General features: G+C 44.1%; 1 protein-coding gene across 11 annotated transcripts in view; it reads right to left on the bottom strand.

Moving 5' to 3' along the window:
- Positions 1-14,972, bottom strand: part of DAB1 (DAB adaptor protein 1) — a 414,913-nt gene that overhangs the window by 134,970 nt on the left and 264,971 nt on the right. For 2 of the 11 annotated variants that reach the window (XM_068198855.1, XM_068198858.1), the window contains exon 1: positions 8,621-8,992. The exons of 8 other annotated variants lie outside the window; for them this stretch is intronic. The gene's annotated coding sequence lies outside the window, so the exon portion shown is untranslated. Of the gene's footprint in view, positions 1-8,620; positions 8,995-14,972 lie in introns of those variants that run through there. One more of the 11 variants, XM_068198868.1, reaches the window with a different exon arrangement.

Below are 14,972 nucleotides of genomic sequence, written 5' to 3' on the forward strand. Positions count from 1 at the left end.
GCTGTCTTCATCAGGAAAATTTATTCTTCTGCTCCCAGATCCACAAGACCAATTACTCTACCTGTGCTATTTTCCTCCTCAACATTGTCCTCCTTCCCATCTCCACCAAAAAGCTCCATCTAAAACCAGTGATTAGCAGAACCAGCCACCCACAATGTGCACGGGTCACTTGCGGTCTGTTCTCTGAACTAGAGATGATCTTTGCAATAAAGAACTGAGTTATTCTCTGCACAGTCTGAGCAATATTTTGAAGCTTGATGTGCATGGTCTGCTCCCCTGGATTTCTGCTCCCTGGAAAAAAGGCATCTTGAGTCCCGTGACTGAGGACAGGATTCTTCTCACCTAAATTTCAGCTGTCAGGACTGGGCATCGTTTCTAAGTTAACAAACAAGGACTGCTGAGGCACAGAAGCATCCCTTGGAGAGCCTTCCCTCTGCCATCTCCTCACCTCACCAGAGAATCCAACAGAACAAATTATGCAAGAATGAAACATGAGAAACTCTACATTCAAAAGGACAACCACATACAGACAGCTTGTTGGACCAACAGTCCTGCCATGAAGAAGATAAAGAGCTGCAACCAGAGCTCCCTTATGAAAATCACTTGCTGTTCTTTTTCAAGCCCAAACTCAGCAGTGCTGAAGTCTCAGACCTGTTTTGAGGCTGCAGCAGAATTATTTTTCTGGTGCTGTTTGACAGCATAAAGAAGATTTCATGTTTTCTCTGGGATCATCCCGCACTGAAATCCAGAACTGAAGCCTGGCGCAGTGGGATTCAGTCAGTAACAATTCTCACTTTTCTCTGAGGATCTGTAAGCACCAATTCAATTAGCACTCGCTACAAATGTAACACAGCAACAGGGGACAAGCCCTCATGTGATGGAAATCAGCGCAGTGGCTCTGATTTGAAAGAACTTCACCAAATTTCATCAGCTGCAACTCTCACGCAGTGCTGGTGAATAGCTCACTCCATCACTAGGGAGGTAAGGACCATAAAATTTGAGTGCCAGGAACAGTAAGTGGTCAATTCAATTTGTTATCCTCTTTAGGACTTCTCAAACATTTTATTTCTCTTGTTTTCAGAAAGAAGAAAAATGGGTCAGAATATATAAAAACTATCACACAGGGATGGTGGGTGGAAAACTGTCCTGAAGCCATAATGTGAGATTTGATTACTTCAGCAGCCACAAAGGAAAACCCCATTCATAAAATAATCTTTATTAAACTCACTGATGGGTTTTTTTTTACTGTTTTTAAACTTGAACTAACTGTTAACATGCTGTGTGAAGTAGTACTTCCTGTTGATTTGTTTTGTATTAATTATAGTGCAATTAAAAAGTGGAGTCTTTATTACAAACAACTACCAGGTGTTTTAAAACCACAAACAGGGGCCACAACATTTCCAAGTGACACTGTCAGTGTTACTGTGGCACAACAAACACATTTCCAAACGTGTGCACATTCACAGAAATTAAAATTCTAGAATGGGAAAACCTTCATTATGTTTAAAAAGCAGGGGGGAAATCCACCTGCTGGGAAGACCCCTGGTATTTGGGGAATAGCTGCTAAAATTTAAGACATGAACACCTAACAGGCCATCTAATCTAATTAAAAGGTCTGAATTTGCTGATCAGCCTCAGAGTTAGAAAAAAACTGGCATAAGAGGCAGTAACAATAAAACTAAACTGTGTATTTCTTTACATAAAGGACTAATGGGAAAATTGAAATATTAGTAAAATATTTGCAACACTGACTTTTGATGAACTGAAGAGCAGTACAATTTCCTGAGTATCAGCTGTGCTACATTAAAATGTAGAAGTATTTTGCTTTTTCCCTAATTACTTTTTTGCTTGGCTTAACTATGGAGCTACTTAGAAATTCCTAAGCCAGGAATCCTCTAGGAGCACCAAGTTATCAGTGTGCCCATCATCACCAACCTCAGGGAAGCAGAGTCTCCTACCCCACCACAGCCACAAGCAAAACACAAGAAGTTGGGAAGTATTTGGTTTGTAAAGGTTACACAAGGAAATAAAAAAAGGTAAAACAATTTCTTCATGCTAACTATTTGTTTAAAATATTCCAAACACAGGAGAAGCTTTTCTTTCCCCCATCAGTCCTGACAGATACCATGGGAGAGGATTAAAGGAAAGGTATGAACTCAGTGAGGGGAGAATTCAAGTGACCTAATCCATGTTAATCTGGCAAAAAGCACATGCCAATAGAAGGGCTCTGGCCAGTCTCAGGCAGAGACTGACAGGTCCTGGAAAGGTTAAACAAGTTGAAATGCTCTTTTTCTTTGCTGTTTTAGCATAGTTTATTGAGCTGCATCTCATGAACAGAAATTCAGCTTTTTTTTAAATAGTGTAAAATAATCACTCACAATTTTCTCCTCAGTTACTTCAATTATTGGAAAAAAATTATAATCCTTTAGGTTAAGAAACAACCAATATTGATGCCTGCTGTTCTCTAAGTAACTGCTCTGTCAGTAGGGTAGAAGACATTTCTGTAAAAGGGAAACAATGAAATGGGTTTTGCATCAACTGGATTCCCACTAATCCAAGTTCCTCAAAAAATTCAAGAGCAAATAATTGTTTTCAGGGAACTCTTGATATGATCTTGAAGTTCGGCAGACTCAAAACTTTGCCAAGCTTCCCAAACATAAACCTGTGCAGGTTCAGACAGCTCTTTTCCAAACCATGAACACAGACAGATGGACTGACAAGCTTTGGGGTGTATCTTGGGACAGACAGACTGATGGGTGCTACTCTCTACAGAGTAACATAAAAAGGGTTTTGCACACCTGGAATTGCTTTAAGAGGCCACAGTTGCAGTGCCTGAATGCTGATCAGCTCCCAGTGAGCTTCAACACATGCTGGCCCCAACAAACAGCCTACAATCAGCAACCCTACAACCACCCACATCGAGCCTCACCAGAATTCCTATCACAGGGACATGTGATGACAGATAAAAAGCAGTTTGGGGAGATTCCAGCTCCATCTTTAGTGATAATAAGGAGACTTTGTATAAGAGGACTCTTGATTATCCTCAGTACTAAACAACAGTGCATTCAGGTATGAATAATTCTACCAGCCTTAGTATTCTGTCTTGATTGTTTTCCTCTTCACCAGTATCCTCTAAATGTAATTTTCCAGTAAGTGCTCACTGAGGAAAAGCATCTCCCAAAACCACAGGGACACTGCCTAACATCTAAATCCGAAGTTTCTGCAAGACAGCAATATGCCTGCTAAAAGAAAACACAACAACAAGCACACATGCATGATAGGATTATTTGTTCCAATAAAGTATAAATTAGGTCAGACTCCTCTTTGGAGAATTTTGAGTCAAGAACTAGGTGGTCCACTAAATTTCGATTCATTTGCCTTCAGGCTCAGGGAATTGCAAAGACTCTCAAGAAATTGATGCTCCTCTACCCACAAGAGCAATCACTATTTGTGGGTGGGAGGGGTGGGGAGTCTCTCAGTGTAACTGCTTGGCAATACCTGGAGACCTAAATCCTTAATCCTTACGTAGTAAAAAGGGCAGCTAATGAATTTTTGTATATATATATATCTATATATATACACAGAGACATACAAAATTCAATACAGAAAAAACAGCAATTGCCCTGTTTTTTAAATGTGGTACATATCATAAAATCACAGAATGGTTTGAGCTGAGAGGGACCTTAAAGCTCATCCAGTTCCACCCCCTGCCAAGGGCAGGGTCGCCTTCCACAATCCCAGACTGCCCAAAGCCCTGTCCAGCCTGGCCTTGGACACTTCCAGGGATGGGGCAGCCACAGCTTCTTTTTTTCCCTATTTTTGTGCCATCCTCACAGGGAGGATTTTCTTCTGTATATCTAAAACCTAAGAAAATATTATTATCCTTAAGATAATATAAAACATAAGGTAGAAAATAAATAGATAAGATGAAATATCCTGAAGAAAAGAAACCTCTGCATCCTCATTAAACAAAGAGTAATGGAATGACTGTCTGTAGAAAGTGCCAAGGATCACGGGCTGGAAAGTGCCTGGAGCCAGCTCCCCCAGCAGGCTCCTGCGCAGGAACACTGCATTTTCAAAAGCTCACCCACAGCCATCCTCTCCCTGATCCCACACGCAACTGAAGGAAATCTTGATGCCTCCATGGGCCATAAGTTCATGTCAACAGCTTCACATCTCTCAGGAGAGGACTGAGCCAGAGCAAGATGTGACAAGCAGCCCTTCAGCAAGGCTGCTGCTCCGCCGTGGCTGGAGCTGGTCAGGACATGCAGCTGTCTGAAGGGCTGGGGCTTGGGCAGCTGCTTCCCCCACAGCTGGGGACACGGCAGCCTCTGCACCTGCAGCAACACATGCCTCATCCCAGGGAAAGAGCTTCACTCTCACTCCACAAAAAATATATTGATTAGGAGACAGAAGCTGACAGGTCTTGCTCTGGTGTGGTTTTGCAATATGGCACCACCTTGAGACAGATTCACCACAGACTCCACTGTCACCAGCAAGGCTCACACTGGTGGGTTCTGACAGAGGATTTGTGCATGTGGCTGTACCACTTAAATAAACAAAGTTAACAATCTAAAATGCTACTTACAGCTGGAACACTTAAAAATGTGTTTGACAGCAGTGTAAGATTAAATACATAGATACAGGTACCTTTCCTGGAGCTCACAGTGTGGGGTTTACTCACCTTCTCTAAGTTGTGACAATTCTGCTGCCTTGGAACAGAAACAGAAGATTGATTCATGGATGAAATTCTTAAACTACCACCATGAAATGTCATTTGGCTGCAGCTAGACTGGGCAAAAACTAGTGTTAAGGGAAAAATATAGAGCTGCAGGCTCTCTTTGTGACAAACCAAAGTATGAAAATGAAAATGTTTCAATCTGATTAATTACTTGGTTTAGAATATATGCTTTTCATTCTACTGTATCAAAATACTCATAATAAAACAGTGCAGCTGATGAAGTCAAGCACTGCTTTACAAAGGCTGGCAAATTTGCAGAACAGCACTTGAGGTTCAGATTAGTAAAATCCTAATGAATATCTACTCTAATACCCATGTAATTGCAGGGAATGCATTTGCAAGTGGTACAATTAAATAAAAAAAAAAAAAAAGAAAAACACTGGTACAATGGAAGTCCAGACTGATTCTAATGTCAGTTTGAGACTGAAGTACCCTTCTGGAAGAATGAAGATCCCATTTAAAGAGATGCCAAGAAATGAAGAATCACAATAAAGATTTCCAGTTCTTTCCCAGTTCACAACATGCTTCCATCTTTCACTGTAAGTACCAACGCCAACAGTTCTCAATTTCATCACTTTTGTCCCAGGCACCAAAATGGCTTTCATACATTGTTAATGACTGCTATATCCCAAGTGCTCCTCTCTTCCTGAGCACTGCACAAGGAGCTGCTCAGCACAGGCTCCTGAAGACTTCCTTGGATTTAAATAAATGTTGTTTTTGCGCTACATGTTGCACTTCCTTCTGGGAGCCTGCAGCTGGCATCTCCACACTTCATCTTCCTACCCATAAAAACAGGTTAGTGCAGGACATCCCTTACCTCCCAAAACCACCAGGCAAATTAATGCCTTAAAGACAGAGCTGCTGCTCTAAGAAGGAAGCCACAGAAGGGCTGAAAGCAAGCACTGCTGAAATAAAACCAAACAGAACAGGACATATGAGAGACCACGTAATAACGTAGCTTTATTCCTAAGTAATTGGCTGAGCAAGCAACTCTGATTAATTCTGCAAGAATGCTTGGGTAGTGTTTATAAAAACCAAGTCATTACCTTGACTAAACATTGACTTGGACAGTTAACTTTAACCATCAAGACCCTGACTAAATATTGACTGGGAAAGTTAATTTGAACTATAACATCTAGAAAATCGTGTTCCTCTTTGCTAGTATTTGCTATCACTTCAAAATGCAAACAGGGTTGTAAAAATAGAGGTTCTCCCACCTCACTGATATTTAGTTGCTGAGCTTGGCTGTTGCTAAATTCAACACAAATACCTTGCAAAAATTTGAAATATAAAATACTTCAGAGACGAAGGCCTGTTGTGGATGAGAGGGAATGGTCAATCTTCCTTTGCTTGAGCAAGGACCCACCAAAAGTATGAAAAAAAAAAGTACCATAATGCTTGTGTTTTAAATTTATTTTGATACATATATGAAGCAGGTTTACAAATTTTGGAAATTTTAAAAATTGCGCCTTGCCCAAAGAATCACACATGCTGATCACCAGGACAAGGGATTCATTCTGACACCTCTACTTTTTAGTAGCAGCCACTTCCTCCACTACTGGTTTCACTTCATCATGTGAGGCTATGGGTCAAAGGACATACACAGGGTCTTTCACTGGCTGAGATTAAAAAAAAAAAAAAAAAAAAAAAGAAAAAGAAGAAAATCAATTTCAATCCTCCGAAGATGAAACCACTGATGTGTGCAGTCACTAAGGTCCCAAAGGTAATCCTACAAGAAAACATGATGGTGTCCTCCATCACTGTGTTGAGATACTGTTAAAGTGCAGCAAAATCACCTGTGAGGTACAGTCCAAGATCAAAACACTCCAAACAATGAATCTGTAATTCTAGACCAGTGTGAATAGTGCATTTTATCTGTGTAATGACATAAAATGGTAATGACAAAGAGGCAAGGAACCTTAAGCTTCCTGAAGGTGTTATGTATGTGGATAAACAAATAAATAATGCTGTGGATCCAGCACTAATTCCACGCACTGGAATTAGTCCATGGAATTAATTCCATGCACTGAGTTTCAGCTCAGGAGTTTGAAAGTCCCTTTTAGCTTTATGCCTTGATTCATTTTTTAATACATCAGCTGCCTTTAGCACACTGAATGAAAAACAGCTTAAGAGCAAATATAAAAGACATAAATCTCAGCTACGATTGAAAATACCAAACTGGTGAAAACTTGCTCCTCCATTATTTTTGAGTAGAGCAGTAAGGAACAGATTGATACTGGTGTTATGGGGGGTGAGGGTGGGGAATGAAAGAACAATAAACAATACAGTCATCAGTAGTTTAACACAGCGCTGTGTCTTGCAATGGAAACATACTGTGAAACAGCTTGCGAGATAAGCTTCGTCAACGATAAGTAATTTTTATTCCGTTTGAGTGGCTGAAAACAATAAACATGATTAAACGCTTCAGACATGCATTCAGAATTTAGACAAATGGCAAAGAGTTCCAAGGACTTTGCTTTTAAAACTACTTCGGGGAGAGCCCTGGAAATTGACTTAACCGGTTTGAAATGTACAATGATGAAGTTCGTCGGGAAATTAAAAACTTCCCATTCGTCTGCAAGCTCCAGGACTCTCCAGCCCAGAAACCAGCTTTGTTATCTACTGTTCTTTACTATGATTACTAGTCCCAGTCTCCCACTTCACCATTCATAGAGGCATTTCAAATGCGCCGGTCGCGAACCTGTGAAACACCCTGGAAAACACCAAAGGAAGAGAAGAGCTGGCTCAGGGGAATTCACAGTCCCGTGCTTGTCCTGCCGGCCCTTGTGGGCTCTGTCCCCGCTGTCCTGATCCAGCCTGCCAGCGGCTCCTGCGCCCACCTTCCTCCCACCGCAGCGCTCTCAACTTTCACTCCCGGCTGCCTGCTCCTGGTGACTCGGTGGCCGTGCACAACCCCGAGAAGAAAAGCACTCCAAAACACTCCGACCGCGGGGGAGTTACCAGGTTTTCCCCTGAAGTAGGGGCTGTAAAGGAGAGGCGCATGAACCCGCAGCACCCCTAACGCAAGCGGCCCCTCTGCAGCCGCTCCGCTGGACCGCGCACCGCTGACCAGCGCCGGGAGCTGCCGGCCGGGAGCTGCCGGCCGGGGACCAGCGGCCGGTCCGCAGAGGGTCCCCGGCTGGGCAGGGCGCGCTCGCCCCGCTCGCCGCGCGTCCAGCGGCCCCTCCGCCCCGCTCCGGGTGCCATTTCCCCGCCGCTCCTCAGCGCGGCGTCCCCCGGCCCTGCCGCACCTTCCCGGGCAGGGCAGCGCCGGCGCAGCCGAGCCGCATCCCAGCCCTCGGCCGGCTCCCAGCCCTCGGCCGGCTCCCAGCCCGGCAGCGGGGGGCGCTTCCCGCGGCAAGCGGCACTACCGCGACCGATCGGCGCTTCCAGCTGCGGGGCGGCAGCGGCCAAGGCTCCCGAGAGCGGCGCATCCCACGGACCCCCAGGCACGGCGGGGGTGGCCGCGGGGAATCCCGCAACCGCATCGCGTCTGTGGCTCCCTCCTCGATTTTTTTTTTTTTTTTTTACTTGTCCCGCTGCGGGGGATGGCGAAAGCGCCCCCAGCCCTTTGCCCCAGAGCTCGGCTGGGTGTGGGGCAGCCTCGCACGGCGCTGCCCCCGCAGCCGGCAACTTCCCGCGACTCGCAGGGGATTCCAGCCCTTTCCCCGCCTCGGGGGGACGGGAGCGAGCGGGAGGGGGGAAGGACGGGTAAAGAATAAACTTCCTTCGGAGAAAAGCTGCCCTTCCATGCTGCTGCGGGGAGGGGGTCCCCGCTCGCAGGAGCAGCAGCGCGCCCCGCTGAGCCCCCAACCCGCACCTGCCGCCGCGCCGCGCTCAGGACCGGCCGCGCAGGGCAGCAGGGACCGGCTCTCTCACCTGCCCCAGCGAGCCCTCTCCTCCTCGCATTCCTCTGCTCCCCATCGTGGGCGCAGCAGCTGCTGTTATTCCTTAGGATACACATGGCCCGTCCATGCTGGGAGAGCCGCCTTCCCGCGCCGCCTGCCCTCTCCGGCCCCGCCAGCGCGGCGCTGAGGCCAGAGGGAGGGGAAAAGGGAGGTGTGCGGCGGAGGAACGCGGCTGATGAGGGGTCCGTCTCCTCCTCCTCCTTCTCCTCCTCCTCTCCCAGGGCTGGGGGTCTCAGCGCCGCTGTGCAGCTGGGCAGGGAGAGGGGGACGGGCGAGGAGGGGGCTGGCGGGGCTGTCCCCGCTCGGGGCGGGGGCGCTCGGCGCGTCTGCTCGTCCCGAGCCTGTCATCGCCTCCGGGGCAGCCCCGTGGGCGAGCGGAGCGGAGCGGAGCGGAGCGGAGAGCCTGCAGACCCCCCCGCCCCGCCCGCAGCACCGCGCTCAAGCCCGGCCTGTGGGGGAACCGGTACCGGGGACTCCCCGGGAGCTCCAAGGCTCCCCCGGGGCGCAGGGAGGGCGGTCAGTGGGGCAGTCAGGGCAGGGGTGGCCGCTGCCCACGCGTGGGGCCCGGGCACGGCCCCGCCATCGCGGCTCCCCCCACACGGCCGCGGGGCGGGGGCCGGGCCGGGGGCCCCGCCGCCACCAGTGTGCCGCTTTTCTCATGGCTTCTCGCAGTCACCCATGAAAATTTAATGAGGCATTTAGGGCTGTTACCTTCAGAGTCAATGGAGGAAGCATATTTAGCCTAATGCACTCGCTGCCGAGCCAATAGGTCTGTTGCAGGCGGATCAGAAGTCATGGAGAGACTCTCCTTTCAACACAAAATTCACGACCCATTAAACTTATTCTGTGATAACAGCTTCTTTACAAACGGAGACCCGTAGAAAACAGAGGCTGTCATGCACTTCCCGAAAGGATTTACATACAGGGAGAAGTCCATTTGCCAGGTTATTGCCATTTCACCAGTATTATCTCCAATCAATGCATAAAAGCAGCGCTGCTCTCGCTAACCGAGGTAAATGACTAAAAGAAAAGCTTTTTACAGCCTCTAGATGGATCTGATTCACCCCCGGGGCTGAGTGGCCACGTCTCCCTGGGCTGACAGGGAAGAGGGCTCAGACCATTACAGAGGATTGGGTCTGAGCAGGAATTACGAGCGAGATGTTCTGCAGGACACGCAGGTACCCAGCTGCTGATGTGCGCTCCCCGGGATGACAGCCGGGCAGGGATCACCAGGATGCTCACAAGGTAGAAAGATGTCTACAGGTTATTTTACCTCCACCTGACAGGCAGGAGAGCTGAACCAATGTGGCAACACACTTAACAGGGCAGGGAGCAGAGGGAAAGGCTGAGCAAACAGATTGATTGGAAGTACATGCACAGATCTGGTAACATTCTTGAATATTATCAGTTTCATCTCCCTCAATTATTCTTTCTGCAGCACATTAGGTATTAAGCATAAAAGATAATGTCATGTAATAACATTTACAACATAAAAAAAATCAGAATTTAAGCCACTTTTATAGAAGTAGTTGATGCAATGGAGCTTTTCGCTATGGACCTGTTTTCTGCATTTCAATTTATTACAGAAATGAAAGGTCAGATTCTCAGTTGAACTCGCTTATTCTAATGTGAATTAAAAGAAGTAAGTAGTCAACTTCATTGCAGCAAAATTTCCTATTGATGAGAATTTCACCATTTAGGAAGACAAAGAACTAAAGGAGAAATAAAGTAATTTTTTTCATTAGGAAATAGTAGACAGCATCCTTGAGGAGACATGCTTGTCCATATGTATTAGGTCCAATAAAATATTGGTGGCCCTTATTTCCCAAAAGGCAATTTTTTTGGGAAAACAGTAACTGAGCTGTTCTTACCCTTTGACCAGTGCACAATAAAATGAAGTTGCATTTATTGTGTTGCTGGCCTCACTGAGGTCCTGGAGTGTACAGGAGGAGTGCTGGCAGCTGACTAAGTAGAGGGAACTTTGAGTAGTATAAAACTTCATTCCCATTCATTTCTGAAATGTATGGATGCAAGTCACACTTGCTAATAATACTTTTTAAATATAAAAGACTACTAGCTCACAGCTTGTAATATGAATGCAAATGAACTTGTAATTATACTATGCAATTTTCTACTTAAAAAAAAAAAAAAAAGAAAACAACTATGAAAATAGAACAGACCTGAAGAGCAATATGCACTGCAGTTCTTCATTGTGTTCCTTCATTATGCAGGAGTTGCCATAAGCAATCTGCTCTGGTTTAATGCAAAATATTTTTTAGGCCATAACTTTGCAACACAAACTCTCACATGAGAACATATATTTGGTCATACTTCATTCTCTCTACCGAAAAACATAATCAATAAGCAAAGGAGCAAGAAGTTTGGTGTGAAGACTGACAGCTTTTATTTTTGTTTATCTGTAAAGCTTAAACTCATCATTCCTACATTCTCCTTTCTGATGATGCACTATGCCATCACCAATTTGGTGATAAACCATTAGGAGCTATATATTAAGACCTGTAGGCCAAAACTTTCCTTTCCACCGAACAGCTGGAGGAACTGAAGATCAAAACCTATGAGTGTAGTTCTCAACTATTTTTGCAGTAGTCAATTGTGCAGCTCTCAGTCACTCAGTACTTGCTAAAACAACTAAAGGGAAAGTAGGATCAGCTGAGCTCCTGAATAGATTTGTACTAACAGGACAAGGATCAGAATATTTTTAAGTGTTCCTGTACGCATCAGTTGAGAGAAGAATGAATTCAATCTTACAACCAAGAGCACTGCACAAATTTTTTAAAGAATTACCTCGAAACTACTTTAAAATGTCCACCACTGATACCTGTAGACCTGGATTCCAAGTAATTTGCTATACTACCCAATTTCAATAAGCACTGCAGCTGCTAGTAAACCACTGCACCCCGCAGAGCAAAAATGTTTACCTGCAAATAAGAGATAATCTGCAGGATAATTGTTGATGGTGAATTCGCTGATAATTCACAGTCAAAGTTTCTGACTCCCTAGGAAAAGAGTAATCAAAAAACTTCCCAGTTTCACCTCAAAGGCAGGTTAATCAGCATCAGTGCTGCCCAGCTGCAAGCCTATATGTTTCTCACATGGAATGCTAAGGCAGAATGCACACTGTAAAACCAGCATCATCCTGCAAAAATGGCAAACCACTGGCCAAAAACCCTGTGGGTGCACATGTGTGACAGCCACTGGCATTAATGGGAACTGGACATTTCCTGAGATGGAATATAGGCTTTACTTTCATGAAACTAATTAAGGTATCTCAAGCTGTGCTGATTATAAAGGGCTACCAAATAATAGTACAGAGAAATTTTGATGGATGTTTGAGAATGAGTTTTTGTTGATGCTTTAAAAAAATCTGGAAGTGAAAGATACACAACGTTACACTTTGCTGGATTCAAGTGGGATTTTTGGAGGGGGAATTTAATATCTGAAAAGAGAGCCATTATTTCTGCTATTAACATCTTGCTAAAATACAGCACAACGTGCAGACCCATCCCTTGCCAAGTGAGCTCTCAAGAAGTCAGCCTTCTCACAAAACCCCTTTTCACATTTACTGATCTGTATTGTAGCCCACAGCAGGATCATCTTGATCACTCTGGAGATCCTCTACGTGAATAGCTCCTCACACAATAGTGATTTCAGTTTAATAAGTTCCTCTAAGGCAATTAGGCACTGACTGAAAATAGTATCTGCTGCATTATCAGTAACTATGGTAGCCCATCTCTTACTGCTGTAGCCACACAGTGAGCTCCTTTTGCCATTCAGCAGGAGAATTAATCATGATTTGGTTTCATCCTCAGTTTTCTCAAATGCAAAGAAACTCATCTCTCTTATTCCACTAAAGATCTCTTGGGATACTTCCTCGGAGATACCTCAGGTGACTGAGCAGAATATGTTGCTGAACACTGCTCTTGCCCACCAAAAAATATCTGTGTAGAAAAATTTTGGTAGCTCTTCATGAAAAATGGGAAGCCGCTCTATTTTCTGGCAGTGATGAATCAAGAAAAGGTTATGATAATTCTTGCACCCACAGTGAAATCTGGTGGAAAATGCATTATCCAAAAAAATACCACTGACATCTCTCTATTAAAAGCCAGCACGTGAAAATACTAAAAATGGAATTAATTACCAGAGATTCATCACTGGTTTCTGAAGGTAGATCCTCTACTGTATTGTGGTTTGGTCACAGGGGGAGCCTTCCTTTCATGCACCTCAGCAAAGATTGCAAAATCTCATAGTTACATGTGCAAAAAGGGATTCAGGAGCTTGGTTCAGATCTCAGCTGTGTCACTGACTAATTTGTGATCTTGGATAAGTCAACCTATACTCATTTTTTGTCCATCTCTGTGGCAAGCACACATCTCTACCACATGTATGTCAGAAGCCTCCTGTCAGAATTTCTCCAGGAATGCTTGGAAGGAGCCCAGAGACAGGCAAGGACATACATGAACACTAATTATTGTCATATACGTGGCCATTCATTCAGTTTTGAGTCCTGGGAGGAAAAATAGAAACAAGATCTTGTCATTCTATCTGGTAGCCCCTATTAGTCTCCTTCACATATTCAAAATATTACTGAACTAACCCTGGTGCAAACACTTTCCTCAGCTGCAAATGAGCAGCTCCAACAAACAGTCCAAGACTGCCCCTCCAAAATCAATTTATCTTCTAGTAGATGACAGCAAGTAGATGCCTGTCCTGCCAAATAATGGAATTTGTGAAAGCACTGGAGATTATGAACCACATTATTTCCCAGATGCCCATGGAAGAGTCTGTGATTCTCCAAGAACAGCGATCAGCTCCTTCACAAATCCAAACTGCTTCGTATTTCAAATCCTTTTTGGCAAGGTGCGTTTCCTTTCACAGCCAATTAACTGCAAACTAATTTAGAGAGGGTTTGCTTTTGCAAACATAAGTGTCAGGTTCCAACAGAGAACATGTTGCTAAGAGCATGATTTATGCACACGTTCTGAGTTCTGTTGTTCTCTCATTCCCCCCAGACACCACTGATGATCCACACAGAGACACCTCAGAATTTAATAAATTCCTTTCTAGGAGAACTTCACGGGTGAAGAAAATTTTCAGCATCCCTTACATCCTGAAAGCCCACATGGTTCTGCATTACCTTGCAGAGTGCTCACACTGGTTTAAATACACATAAACTGAAAGCAAAGGGTACCTACTAAGGAAAATGTATTTCTACTATGAAAATAGAGGTTATCTGCTTCACAGAGATTTCCAAAATTTGGCTTTACTCTGGGTTAGAGAATAAAAGAGGAGTAGAATACTTTAAACTCTCCACTTCTCCAGTAAAACATCTTATTATACTTTGTTCTTAAGATTTTGTCTACTTTAGCATGCAGCTGACACATTTAAGCTCTCTGATTTGGACAATACTGCAGCTTCTTTTCACTAAGTACGTATTTATCTTCATTATTTATTCATTTTTAGATGTAGATTTTACAATTGGAAACTTCAGTCTCAGAGGTTCCTAAAGATCTTGGCTGTTGTTGTATTCCATGATTTTGACAGCAGAAGATCCACTTGCTATTGTAAAAATCATTTTTTGTTAAAAAGAGACAGATGAACACGATATTTAGAGCTGCATTCCCCTCAATTTCTGCCAAAATAACAGGTATTCAGGAGACAGCAATTGTGTGTAGTCAATGTCCTCAACAAGTAATGTTGCTTTTCATTTCCTCTTATGTCACATTACATTTTCCTCTTTATATTTCCTTTTAAATATTTAGACAGAGCAGAGAGTTTTAAACTTGTCATTGACACAAATAAATGTTTAGGCAGTCAGTCTACCTTGGGTTCAGCTCTTGTCAGATCTGATAAGTTAAATATCACTGGATCTGGCCAATAATTGGATGGAAGACCTCTGAGGAAAACTCAAGTGCTGAAGCAAGTGCCACTGGTTACTCAGTAGGTGTTTTTTTAACCTCAGACTCATCCTGAAATATGCCCTCAGCATGGCATTATAAGCACTAGCTGAAAAAGGCATTTTCAAGTAAGATTTAATGTGTTATTTCTGTTAGGCACTAGCAAGGATTCCTGACACCTTCCTTTGAAAGTTGCTTAGCCCACTTTCGAGTTAGCTGAGCCCACTGCTACATAAAGCTGTATCTGAAAGTATGAAATCAATTTTTCATCAGTTTCCTTTTAATAATAATGCATTTTTAAAACCTCTTGTTTAAATAGTAACTTGTACATTTCTTTGCCTTTAACGCTTCATCCCTGACCTTTTCCTTTACTCTTTCATTATGTCTCTGAGTCTAGCTCATGGACAT

This window comes from Anomalospiza imberbis, chromosome 9 (genome assembly GCF_031753505.1).
Source record: "Anomalospiza imberbis isolate Cuckoo-Finch-1a 21T00152 chromosome 9, ASM3175350v1, whole genome shotgun sequence".
Lineage (NCBI taxonomy): Eukaryota > Metazoa > Chordata > Aves > Passeriformes > Viduidae > Anomalospiza > Anomalospiza imberbis.